Source organism: Pteropus medius, unplaced genomic scaffold (genome assembly GCF_902729225.1).
Source record: "Pteropus medius unplaced genomic scaffold, Ma_sr-lr_union100, whole genome shotgun sequence".
NCBI lineage: Eukaryota > Metazoa > Chordata > Mammalia > Chiroptera > Pteropodidae > Pteropus > Pteropus medius.
The window spans coordinates 13163155-13176380 of NW_024351730.1; positions in this window are offsets into that span (position 1 = coordinate 13163155).

The following is a 13226-nucleotide window of genomic DNA, read 5'->3' on the forward strand; positions in this document are numbered from 1 at the left end:
CTTGCGTCTTATTTGAGCCACGTTTACTTTGGATCATTATTATAGCAGAATGTGTGTGATATTTTAAAATTAAAAACTAGTGAAGTTTCTAATAACTGCATCCATCTTTTTAATAAAATCAACTACTGCCATAAGCAAGCAGATTTTATGTCTGGGATGCTCAGAACACTATTGCAACTTTACAATCCAGATCAAGAAAATTTTATTGCCTTTATAGTATTATAAGATCACCTTTCCAAGGTAAAAAGCCTTGTCAATTTTCTAAGGTGTAGCTACATTCTGTACTTAAAAAAAAAAAAAAAAAATTAGAGACATACATTGACATCATCATCTATGAACTCCATATGTAAATGGATCCCAATTTAATGTATGTTTTCCCTCACCAACCTCTATTTAGAACTTGTAATTGTGTCAGAGACTTGACTTTGGTTTGGCTCAAAACTGTTTTTAAAAAGTTTGATCAAGTTTTTGATCAAGGAAGAGTTCTTTGTTACTGTCTCTTTTTCCCCATTTAAGGATGATTCTAAGTTTTAGCAGGGTCGATAGAACTTTAAAAAATATTAATTTTAAAAATGTTTTAAAACTTTCTAAAAGTAATGCTATTATTCCAGTTTAGTGGGCATGATTCTACGCCCCTGTGGTTGCTGTCAGTGAAAATGGCGTGTAATGTGCCTCATTGATCTCAATTTCATTTTCAATTATTTGGATCTGTCAGCAATTTATAACCTCTACTTTTCTGTCTTTTCCTAAACAACAACTCCAAACACACACACACATCATTATACACACACACACACACACACACACACACACACACAATTTTATATTCCTCTGTGCTTTGTACGGTATGTAAATGTGGTTATGCAACTACAACTATGAGAATCTGGACTCTGGAGACTGTTTGGTCTTTTATTTTTCCCCTGCACAGTTTCTATAGTACTTGACAAAATAAATTCCAATAAACATTTGTTAAATTTAATTATAATTAGACTGGAAAGACTTCAGTAAAAAAATTACCCAATTATTTTGACTAAATTTTGGAGCAATGTTCAAACATATGAAATTCATTTTATGTATCAAAATGTACTCTTTGAGACACAAATACCTAAAGGTCAAGTTATTTGTATGTGAAGTTGCTATCATCTAGGATCATTTTCTTGAATTAATTATCTTAAAAAATATGGGTTACTCTGGTGCAGACAAATATGAATTGTGCCCTAAGGAAAGTGAAATTTACTTTATATGGCTGTAATTATTTTGAGTTTTATGCCTAATTTATAAGTATTCACCACACACAAAAAAATGCTTATATATTACATACTTTGACATAGATAAAGGAGAATTGTCATAGCTTAATTTATTGAAAAAAATTAAATTGCTTTTTGAACATAATTATATAAACATATATAATGATGTCATCATAGAATTTGTGGTTTAGGAGGAAACAATGAGATTCATTCTTTTAATCATATTAATGAAGAATTAAGACTTAGAAAGTATTATAGATTCTCCAAAGGCAAATATATACATGGATGAGAGTCAAAATTTTAAAAATAAATTATTATTTATTAAGCATGTACTACATTCCAGGTATCATATTAGATATATTAAGAAGACAGTTTACTGCTGTGGTACTAAGCTATTAAGTCGTTAAGCAAGAGATTTGGAGGAAAATTGTTTGCTTTAATTCTGGCTTTTCCAGCTAATAACTGTCTGACATTGGGCAGATTCTTCCCTGTTTATGTCTCAGTTGCCTCTTCTGTAAAATAGGGTATATTGGTATTTTACTCACTGTGTTGTTTTTGAGATTGAGTAAGTGAGTATATGATACACTTAGAATAAAGTACTCAAAATCAGGAAGTTAAAAATATCTAGAGGAAATTTATAGATTAATGTGTTATTGTAAAAGGGATCTTCAGGGCAAAATAGATTGAGAGATCACCTATTATGTTGTCAAGTATAAATCAGTGTGGGTTTCTAGGTCATTTATAAAGTAATCCTAGTTTCTTATCCAGTTTTTAATCCAAATTCTGGTGATTTGATCTTCAATCCCTGGAACCTCTGTCACTTTAAACAAACAAACAAACAAACAAACAAAAAATTTTAGATGTGATTAAGGATCTTGAGATGGAGAGATTATCCTGGACTATCTGAGCGGGCCCTAAATGCAATAACCAGTGCCCATATAAGAGAAGGACGGAGGGAGATTGAACACAAACAGAAGAGAAGTCAATGTGATCATGGAGGCAGAGATTATTGTGATTCATTTACAAACTAAGAACCACAAACCAATAGCACCAGAAGCTACAGGAGGCAAGAAATGGATTGTCATTTAAAGCCTCCAGAGGGAAGGCAGCCCTGCTGAGACTTTTTGGCTCAATGATAATATTTTGAATTTCTGGCCATAAGAACAATGAGAGAATAAATTTCTGGTGTTTTAAGCCATCTGTTTTGTGGTAATTTGTTACAGGAGCCACAAGAAACAACTATACATGCTTACCACTCTTCCTTTGTTCTCTCACTTAGAATCAATCTTATCTCTCCTTAACCTAGTCAAATTGTACCTTCTACAAGTATTATTCATCGTGGTTTCAACATTTGCCATAAACTTTCTCCTGCCACACTAGCCCTTACTGATCTCATACCTCAAACTTTTAAAAAATACTTTTGCCACATAAATTAGCCCTTAGTTCACATTCTTGTAATTCGTTGTTCAGTTGATATTTTTATCAAATTTTTTCTCAAATTTTATTGCACTCACCTTCAGCTTGTATCTGTTATTTCTATAAGGTTCTTGGTTTTTACAATGTGATTACATATAAAGTGTTCAATATTTTATATCTTAATCAAAAGGCTTTCTAACTTTTTCCATTTTCTCTCTCTGTATATATTTGTTCTCATCATTGTAAGTCTCTTTGTTATAACCTTTAATCTTCTATTTAAATGGCAATCTTGGTTTTCTTTTTTGATAAAAAATCTTTTTGTGGGTTTCAAATGTCGCATTTAAATCCATCCAAATTCTCAATACTGGCAAACATTTGCATTGTATTAAATATGCAAAAGAGGTTATACATATTCAAGTGAATACAAATTTGGATGGGTACCCACTCTGTTTTGATTGCCAACATATAGCTGGCATTTAGGAGATTGTCTGAAGCTGTGGACACATAATAATATTATTTGTAAGTGAACTACAAGCTTCATTCCCAATTGGCTCTTTTTTATCCAAAAACATGGCTAGAGACAAAAGGATCTGTTTGAGCACGGCCCCATACACATGTTCTCACTGGTTAAACCATGAAGGAATCAGTCATTCTGACTACTTTGAAGCCTCAGTTTCTAAGATAAATAGACTGAAAGAAATTAAATGTAGATGTTTGCGAAGTAAAATGATTCCAGACAATGGAAGCTAATGGTGTTCTAAGGGAGAAAACTACTAATTAATCAGATCTTTGAGATAGAAGAACAGAGCCTTTTGAATAATTTAATGGTCTCAATAGACCAATTGATCAAAGAAAAAAAAATGATTTGACTAACATCATTTTGTCAAGAGACAGAAATTTGGCCTCTAGTATTATATAGAAAACTTATTTGGCAGATTTTCTCCATATCTCAGTGATTTTGGTATCATATAGACATAACCATAGACCAAACAAACAAAATATATGTGCACACACATTCACATACTGTGCCCACACATGACACTCACATGAGATGCAGCTTATAAAAAATGATAAAGTAAAAAACTGAATGAAACTTAATCATTGCTTGATGGTTAGAGAATAAGGATTTAACTCTCTTCCTTAATAATTCCCATTGTTCAATCTTGATTGAAAAGCATTTAGTAGCACAAGCATTTGGAAAGGAAATGAAGGCTGAAAATAAATCTTATAGAGATGCCAGGGAAAGCAATGAGACAGAGGCTGTTGTGGTGGAGTACAGCTCTATGTGAAAGATACAAGTAAAAATCTCAAGAAGAGTCACACTTCTTCAGAATTTGCATTTAACCTAGAGAAAATTGTATGCATGGCAACATCATGGCAAATTAAAAAAGTCAAAGATTTAGAAAGAAATATTTTCAAATACCACAAGCATGAATGATACACATGATATAAAATTAATATTTCTCTTTACAAAAGTTATTTTGATACCTCCTTACCAAAACCCTCAACCTTATTTGTCAGGTTTTTAGAATTTCTCATCTGTTCTTTTCCATTTCTGAATCATTTGCAATTTTCTGCTACAATAGCTTTATTCACAATATTAAAAATTAAAATACATTTACCGAAAATTTTATATATAAATGTACACTAGAACTATTGATTTAAAATTCATTATGCAGCAACCAGAAAAGATAATTTAGTACAGTATGGTGTTATGAATTCAGAAATAATTTTCTCCGATTAACCTATCTTTTTCTATTTGTTTTCATCATTGCTGTAAATACATGTAAACTACTTGTTTATTTGGTTCAGAAATTTGGTAGTCCTGGTTATGAGTAGCTGACCCATCTCTTCCACCTGTTTATTTTTTATTTTTTATTTTTTAATGAGCACCTCAGTGACAAGCCTGCTGGGATCATCAACTATGCTTCACTAAACACACTGTTGAGCCTCACAGATCCTGGATTCTTCCTTTCAGGGATATACTGCTTTTGCTAAGCAATACATATGTTATCTCTCCTATTTCAGACCCTTTGTTTCTGCATATTAAGGACTAGAATTCATCTATTTGAGAAGTCAGCAAAGAAGTGGAAAATGTAGTTTAAATAGTAGGAAAAACAATCATTATTTTTAAATGAAATTCATGAGGTTGGCCTTGCTGGTCATAAAATTAAAAATTCCTGTCTTTACTCATGTTAGATGTCCCCACGTAAGATATACCTAGTAAAATGTGTGAAATTCCTAAATTGAAATGGAACTTTGGGATTTTAGATGAGGTATAGAAAGTTATGGTAATGACTCTTACTCTTTCAAGACTCAGTTACTTTTCCATTTCCACAAATTTTCGGATGGAAAATAAAGTAACAAAAAAGGATTTCAAGCTATCACTATTTTATGTGTTCATTTGTTTGTTTGTTTTGGTGAAGCTAGGAAGCAAAGAGTTTTGTCCTCGTGACTTCTACATCATTTGAGTATCATTAGAATATATTATCCACATTAAACGTCAAGATTCACTGAGCCTTTAGGGATTTATTCTTTCCAGTATGAATAAAATACCTGAGATGTGTGAGACAAAAGGTAACATAGGTAAAGTTATACAATGTGTTTATTGTGGGGGAAGTTGGCAGAACAGCCCTAGTGAATATTGTTTCTTTGTTTAACTAAACCTTTCCAAGCAGTTTCTATGAAAGTAATTTGAAGTTTTTCCTATTAAAATCTTTAAAATATTTAAGTACCAATAAAGTTGGAAGGATTTGGAGACTGAGAGAGTCTCCAAATTTGGCACAATGTTACCCAGTGTGGATAAATATATCCAATAGAAGAAGAAATAAGCATGAAGTAAATAATAAGTCCTCACTAGGATAATCCATTGTAAAGTTAATATTAAGTATTCTAATTTTAGAGAATTATGTAATTCTAATCATTTCTATCTACTCATCACAGTATAGACAATTAAATATATATTTTGATACTCTATTTAAGTTGATAATTCAATTGTATTAATTTACTATTCATAATTATGAAAATATTTTAAAATTCACTTTCATCTTCCTATTAAAAAAAAAAAAAAATGGCTTCCCAGACAAGAAAAAGCTAAAGAAGTTCGTAAGAGACTCACTTCAGATGGAAAGATACATACAGACTGAAAGTAAAGAAATGGAAAAAAATAATTTATGAAAATGAAAACAAACAAACAACACCAAAAAAAATATTTACACTAAACAGAACAGATTTTTTTTTTTTTTTAATAAAGCTATAAGAAGAGAAAAAGAAGGACTCAGGAATTCCACTCTGGGTATTTATCTAAATAAACTCAAAATAGTACTTTGAAGGGCCCCATGAATCCATGTGTTCATTGCAGCATTATTTACAATAGCCAAGATATGAAGGCGATCTGGGTGTTCATCAATGAATGAATGGATAAAGAAGAGATGGTACATGTATACAGTGAAATATTACTCAGCCATAAAAAAGAATGAAATCTTGCCATCCGCAACAACATGGATGGACCTAGAGTGTATTGTGCTGAGTGCAGTAAGTCAGAGAGACAAAGACAAATGCCATATGAGTTTACATACATGTAAATTCTAAAGAACAAAATAAATAAACACAACAGAAACAAACTCATAGATACAGAGAACAGTTGCCAGATGGGAGGGAGGTTGGGGTGGAGATGAAAAAGCAGAATTAAGTACAAATTGGTAGTTACAAAATAGTCATGGGGATGTACAGTATAGCATAAGGAATATAGTCGATAATATTGTAATAACTATACATGGTGTCAGATGGTACTACATTTATTGGGTGATCTCTTTGTAAGTATATGAATCATTGATCACTATATTGTACATCTAAAATTAATATAATATTGTATGTCACCCATAATTTAAAAATAAAGTAAATATAATAACAAATATTACCACCATTAAGTTTCCCCTATATATTTACTACTCCTAGAAGCCCAAATCCCTTTTCTAGTCACTTCACCAGAGTTTATTGACCTTTGTTAAAACAGGAAATAAGCACCAAAGTCTAACCATTACTTTGAGTTTTTCAATTCTTTTCTATGAAGTCTGCATGCATGTAAAAGTATTAACATAAAAGTTGTATGCTTTTCTTTTGTTAAAAAACAAACAAACAAACAAAAAACATAGATTTACTATTTACCTAATCCAAAGCATTAAAAGTTTCTTTTTATGAAAATCCAGAAAGGAGATTTTTAAGCAAGTCTCAACAATGGTGCTGAAATTTTAATTCAAAAAAGATGCATAAAGATATCTGGACATGAAGACTTGAGCTGTCATGTTTTATATAAGATAATGTATAAAATTATACAAACCAACCTTCAAAAAAGGTTTTTGTTTTTATTTTTGGAGACTGTGACTCTTTCTTTGTAACTTCAGTATACCATTGTTTATTGGTAGCATATACTGTTTAGCATTTTTCTGCTCCACTAATGTTGTTGCCAGTACACAAGATGACTCAGGAGCTCTACCATGAACTTTAAAATGATCTTTTAAGTGAAATTGTCTTTTGGTCAATAACCTTCTTTATAACCTATTAATTGAAGAATATCCATAGGTGCAGGTAATGTATACAAGCTTTTCAGAATTTCCTACAATCTGAAACCTATGGAGATACTTACAGTACCACTATTCTTTATATGGCATTATTATATAAATTTCTGTATTTTTATATTTAGTTGTAAGTTAGTGAATGAGTAATATATTTTCTATTGCTGCCATTAATTTTCCAAGGGAATTTGAAAAGTATATTTATTTTCTTCATAAAATAGAAAATACACTTTCCTAAGTTTTTTTCTTGAGACTTTTATTATAATTTTATCTTTTAAAACTGTATGACATAATTAGATGTCAGTCTGTTTCACTGAGATATAAGCAAAAATGTTAACTAGAATTAAAATAAATAATATGAACCGGCAGCAGGGACCAGTAGTCAGGGCAGAAAGCAGAGAAGCGTGATGAGACAGCTGAGAAACAACAGTTGATTTTTACCAGCCCCCGTTCGCAAAACTGAGGTTGAGCTGCAGCCCCCAACTCCCAACCCAGAAGGCCCCTCCTTGCATGCCCTCCTAGACCGATTGCCAACCAAAATAAAGAAAACAGAAACACAAGGACAAAGAATCAGTGGAAACACTGAGCTACCAGAAAGCAAAAGATAAAATGGCTATAAGAAGACCTCATATTTCAATAATCACCCTAAATGTAAATGGACTGAACTCACCAATAAAAAGGCACAAAGTTGTAGAATGCTGCCTCCAGGAGACACATCTCAGCTCCAAAGACAAATATTGACTCAACGTGAAAGGGTAGAAAACAATATTTCAAGCCAATGGCATTCAGAGAAAAGCGGGAATAGTGGTACTAATACCGAACGAAATAGACTTCAAAATAAAAAAGGTAAAGAAAGATACTGAGAGATACCTCATAATGAGAAAGGGAATCATGCACCAAGAAGACATAACACTTATTAATATCTATGCTCCCAATCAGGGAGCCCCGAAATATTTAAAGCAATTACTAACAGAACTAAAGGAAGAAACAGACCAAAACACTATCGTAGTAGGGGACCTAAATACTCCATTGTTGGATATGGACAGATGATTCAATCAGAAAATCAATAGAGAAATAACATTCTTAAATGACACATTAGACCAACTGGACATAATTGATATTTACAGAGCCCTCCAACCCCAAACAGCTGTTTATACATTCCTCTCTAGTGCACATGGAACATTCTCAAGAATAGACCCTATACTGGGACACAGAGATAGCCTTGACAACTATAAAAGAGTTGAAATGATATCAACCATATTCTCTGATCATAATGCTTTGAAACTAGAGATCAACTGCAAAAATAAATCAGGAAGAACCACAAATACATGGAAATTAAACAACATGCAACTGAAGAATAACTGGGTCACAGAAGAAATAAAAAGAGAGATCAAAGATACATAAAAACGAATGATAATGATAGTACAACATATCAAAACTTTCGGGACATGGCAAAAGTGGTCATAAAAGTAAAGTTACAGGTCTACTTCCAAAAACAAGGACAAGCCCAAATAAACGACCTAACACTTCATCTTAAAAAACTAGAAAAGAAAGAACAAATGAGGTGTAAAGTCAGCAGAAGGCAAGAAATTGTTCAAATTAGAGCAGAAATAAATAAAATTGAAAACAACAAAAAAAAAATAGAAAAATTAAATACAACAAAGAGCTGGTTATTTGAGAAAGCTAATAAAATTGACAAACCCCTGGCTAGACTCACTAAAGAAAAAAGAGAAAGGACAAAAATTAACAAGATCAGGGATGAAAGAGGGGCAATTACAACTGGCATCGCAGAAATACAAAGAATTATGGAAGAATACTATGAAAAAGTATGTAACACCACCATGTTTCAGGAATTTTTTTTTGCTTTTTCCTAGCAAGTTGTTTGTATTTTTATTAGAGAGGTGTAAAAATTACATATATAGTCCTTTGTATATCTTATTACTTTGAGAAACAAGGGACTTAAAAGAATGATCCAGAGTTTATCTTTTCATCTTATTTATTATCTTATTTTTCAACCAGACTTCTGCCAACAACATTGCCTAAAGTACTCTAGTAAAAGTTGCCTATATATGTATAATTTCTTATCCAACTGAAACTTTTCAAACTTCATTTTCTTAATCTTGTGAAATTTATGAAAATTAGTTAATCTTGCCTTTCAAAATACTCTTCTCTCTGGGATTTCAGGAATTTATCTTCTGTTTCTTTATTCTTACCTCTTTTACTCTTTTACTGACTGCTTATTTAAAACTGGTATTTAATTAACATCTCAGACTTCCATGGGTCTCGTTGTAATAATTACCACCACCCTAATTTTTTCTACACTTCAGACTTCACTTCTCAGCTCAAAACTGTACATCAAGCTGCACATTGGACATTCTCATCTAAGCATCACAGGAAAGGGTCAAATTTAGTATATTCACAACTAAATCTATTATCATTTATAATAAATTATATTCCCAATTTAAATACACCAATGAACATGTCACCATTCATCCTTTCATTTAAGATGTCATTCTTTCCTAAACTCCTATATCCAATGAGTCTCCAAAGCCTACAGTTTATTCAGGAGAAGTGTTTAGTTTCCTCTTTCTATCCCCACAAATATTGAAATAGTCCGCAGGCAAAAATTTAAGTTGTAGAATTGTGTGCCAGAAAAAATGAGGAAGTGAAAGTACGATTAAAAGATGTTGTGAGATAAATTGACAAGCTTTGAAGATGTAAAATAGTGAGTTAACAACAGAAATAGGACAATAGAGGGAGACTAAAGAAATGTTTTGGAGATGAATCAATATGTCTGGTGACATTTGGAATAGTGTACACCAGTAAAAGGAATAAAAAATATTGAGAATGACTTCAACTTTATTTGATAAGATAAAAACATACACATTAGAAGAAAAGTCAAGAGAACAGAGGATGAATCTAAAGTATACTGAGTATCTACAATAGGCAACACTCCAGGTTATATTAAACCATTTTCTCAATTACTTCTAACAATTATAAAATCAGCTGTTGATGATCCTGTTTTATTGTAAAAACAAATTGCATCGCTGAGCTGTCGAACTGCTTCTCAAAGTCACACCACAACTAAGTGAGTAAGTTGTAATTCAAGCAAGATGATTGTGATAAAAGAGGCAACATTATTTTTCCTATTCTTCACTAAATGTAAAAATAATATATTTAAAACAAAATATTTATTTAACATATTTTCATTAATTATAAATATGAGAAAACACATATAGTGAATCCTCAATATCCCAATAGAATTTTCCATGATAAATTGCATTTTTATATCCGTGATGAGCATTACATATTCATGCAAATTCTGGACATAGTCTCTTATAATTTGTAAGCAGTAAATACTGAGTACAGTATTTAATAAATGAATAAATATTCTGCCTTATATATCATGTTATATTTATGCACATTTAAAAACATTAAAATTATTTAAATAAACCAATTTTGCAATTTAGGGCATTAACTTTATTTTTTTGTTGTTTTATTTTATTTATTTCATCATTCTCAAATAAGCACTGTTGCTTTGTGCTGAGAGGCAGGGGGTTATAGATATTTTAAATGCATTTGAGTATGAGATCAGCTATGTGTCTGGGAAATATTTCTATTCCTTAATGCAAACTTTATGTGAGCATAGAAGTCAAAGAATTTTAAAAAATTAATAGTATCTTAAAAATTTATAACATCTATACCAAATAATAAGTCTCTATCATTTCCATTCCACAATTTTGTCATACACTTGATTATAAAAGGAGGCAGGGGTTAAGTGTGTGCTGTTGTGGGCTATTACCAATGGTATGCTACCTCATGGATTTCAAAATTTTTCAAAAAATAATATGATCGTTTGGTTGCCTTACTATGTCATTCTTAATTCTAGTAAATATTCATTTTGAAAACTACGCAATTAGAAACTCTTCCATCATAGTAAGTCATTTCATTAATTAACTTTTTAACAACCTACTCTGTGACGGTCACCGAAATAAGAAGTGATGAACAAAACTGCCATAATCTCTGCCTTTAAAAAGGTTTACTGGGAAACACAGATAAAAAAGAATTACAATTTTTAAATAATTACTTATATGCTTGTGCTCTAGAGAAGTGGTTCCAAACCCCTGGGCTGCAGACCAGTACTGGTCCGTGGTCTGTTAGGAACAGGGCCGCACAGCAGGAGGTGAGGCCAGTAAGTGAAGCTTAGTCTGTGTTTGCAGCTGCTCCTCAGCATTAGCATCACGGTCTCAGCTCCACCTCAGATCATAAGGCATTAGATTCTCATAGGAGCACTGGACCCTGGTGCCAAAAAGGTTGGGGGCTGCTGCTCTAAAGGGCGTGTGTACAGGGTTTTGTATATGTCTAAACTCAAGAAAAGTAACTTAACTCTGAGGTGTAAGAATCAATGGAAAAAGGTTCCTTGAGGAAAATATTTTTAAGACTAGACCTAAATGATAAGCTTAACAAGATAGAGAGAAAAAAGACGAATGTTTCAGATATGTGAACACTCAGAGCTGAGAGAGAGCATGACGGATTTTAGGTACTGAAGAAAGTGATCATGATGAGTTTTAGGTATTATAAGAAGTCTGAAATGGCTTGAGAAAAGAATATAAGTATAAAGTATTTTCACTTAAATCAACATTGGATATTTATTGGAGTACTGAGCCGAGGAATGATATAAAGAGGCTTACATTTTAGGAAGTCCACATTGGATTAGAGTTGGAAAGTGAGTGGCTACGTTAAGATCAATTTTAATTCTACCAGTATAGCCTGGTTTAAAGTAGTATGATAGTAATGAATTTTCACAGAAATTCTGTAGCCGAGAATATTCAACTTTTTTTTCCCCCCTCTCAAACTGAAGCAATATTTCTCTAAGAGCGAGCACACAGCTAAATAAATTTACTAGGTTCTTTGGCCGTTAGTTATGACCATGTGACTATGTTCCAGCCAATGAGATATGTGTGAAAGTGATTGGCACCTATTCCAGCCTTGGCTCATAAACCTGTCCCACCTGTGCTCCTCTATGCTTCCCCATAGGAAATGCAGGAAACAAACTGTTGAATATGGCAGAGCCTACATAAAGTTGGATCACTGTCAATTTTTTCACCCATCCAGTATTATTAGGAGAGCAAATATGTTACACATTTAGAGCCAACTTATTACATCAGTTAGGCTATGCTAACTCATATACAACCTAAAACTTAATTTAAAATAAGTTGATTTTGTATAAAACAACTTTAAAAATGTTAAAGTTAGTCATGTGTCACCTTTTTTTTCTGTAAGGTAATAATTATTACTAATCTTTATTAATTAGTGACATGATGTTCCACCATGCTCTTTATATATATTGTTCACAATATGCCCTTATGTCATTTTTCAGAAGTCAGTTTTACTGGGATAAAATATACTATATTATTTTCCTAGGAATGCTGTAACAAATTACTACAACCTGAGTGGTTTACATAAATTTGTTCTCTTACAGTTCTGAAGGCTAGAAGTTTAAAAACAAGATGTCAGCAATAATGGTTCTTTCAGGGTTTTCTGAGGATGATTTTTTTCCTTGCTTCTCTCATAGTTTCTTGTAATTGCCAGCGATCTCTGGCATATCTTGGTTTACAGCTGCATCGCTCCCATCTTTTTTGCCTCTCTTATCACATGACATTCTCTCTGAGTGTCTGTATCTTATGCTTTCATATGGCTTTCTTATAAGGACATCAGTTATTTAATTTAGGCATATCTTAATTCAGTATGACTTCATCTTAACTTGATTACATCTGTGAACAAAGACCCTATTCCCAAATGATATTGCATCCACAGTTACTAGAGGTTAGGATATGAACATTTCTTTTTGAGGAACACAATTCAGCTGACAACATATACATAGAAAATAATTCACCAATCATAAAAATATAATTCTATGATTTTTACTAAAGAAAACAAAGTATATAAATATCATCATACTCATGGTATAAAATACTTCATCACTCTT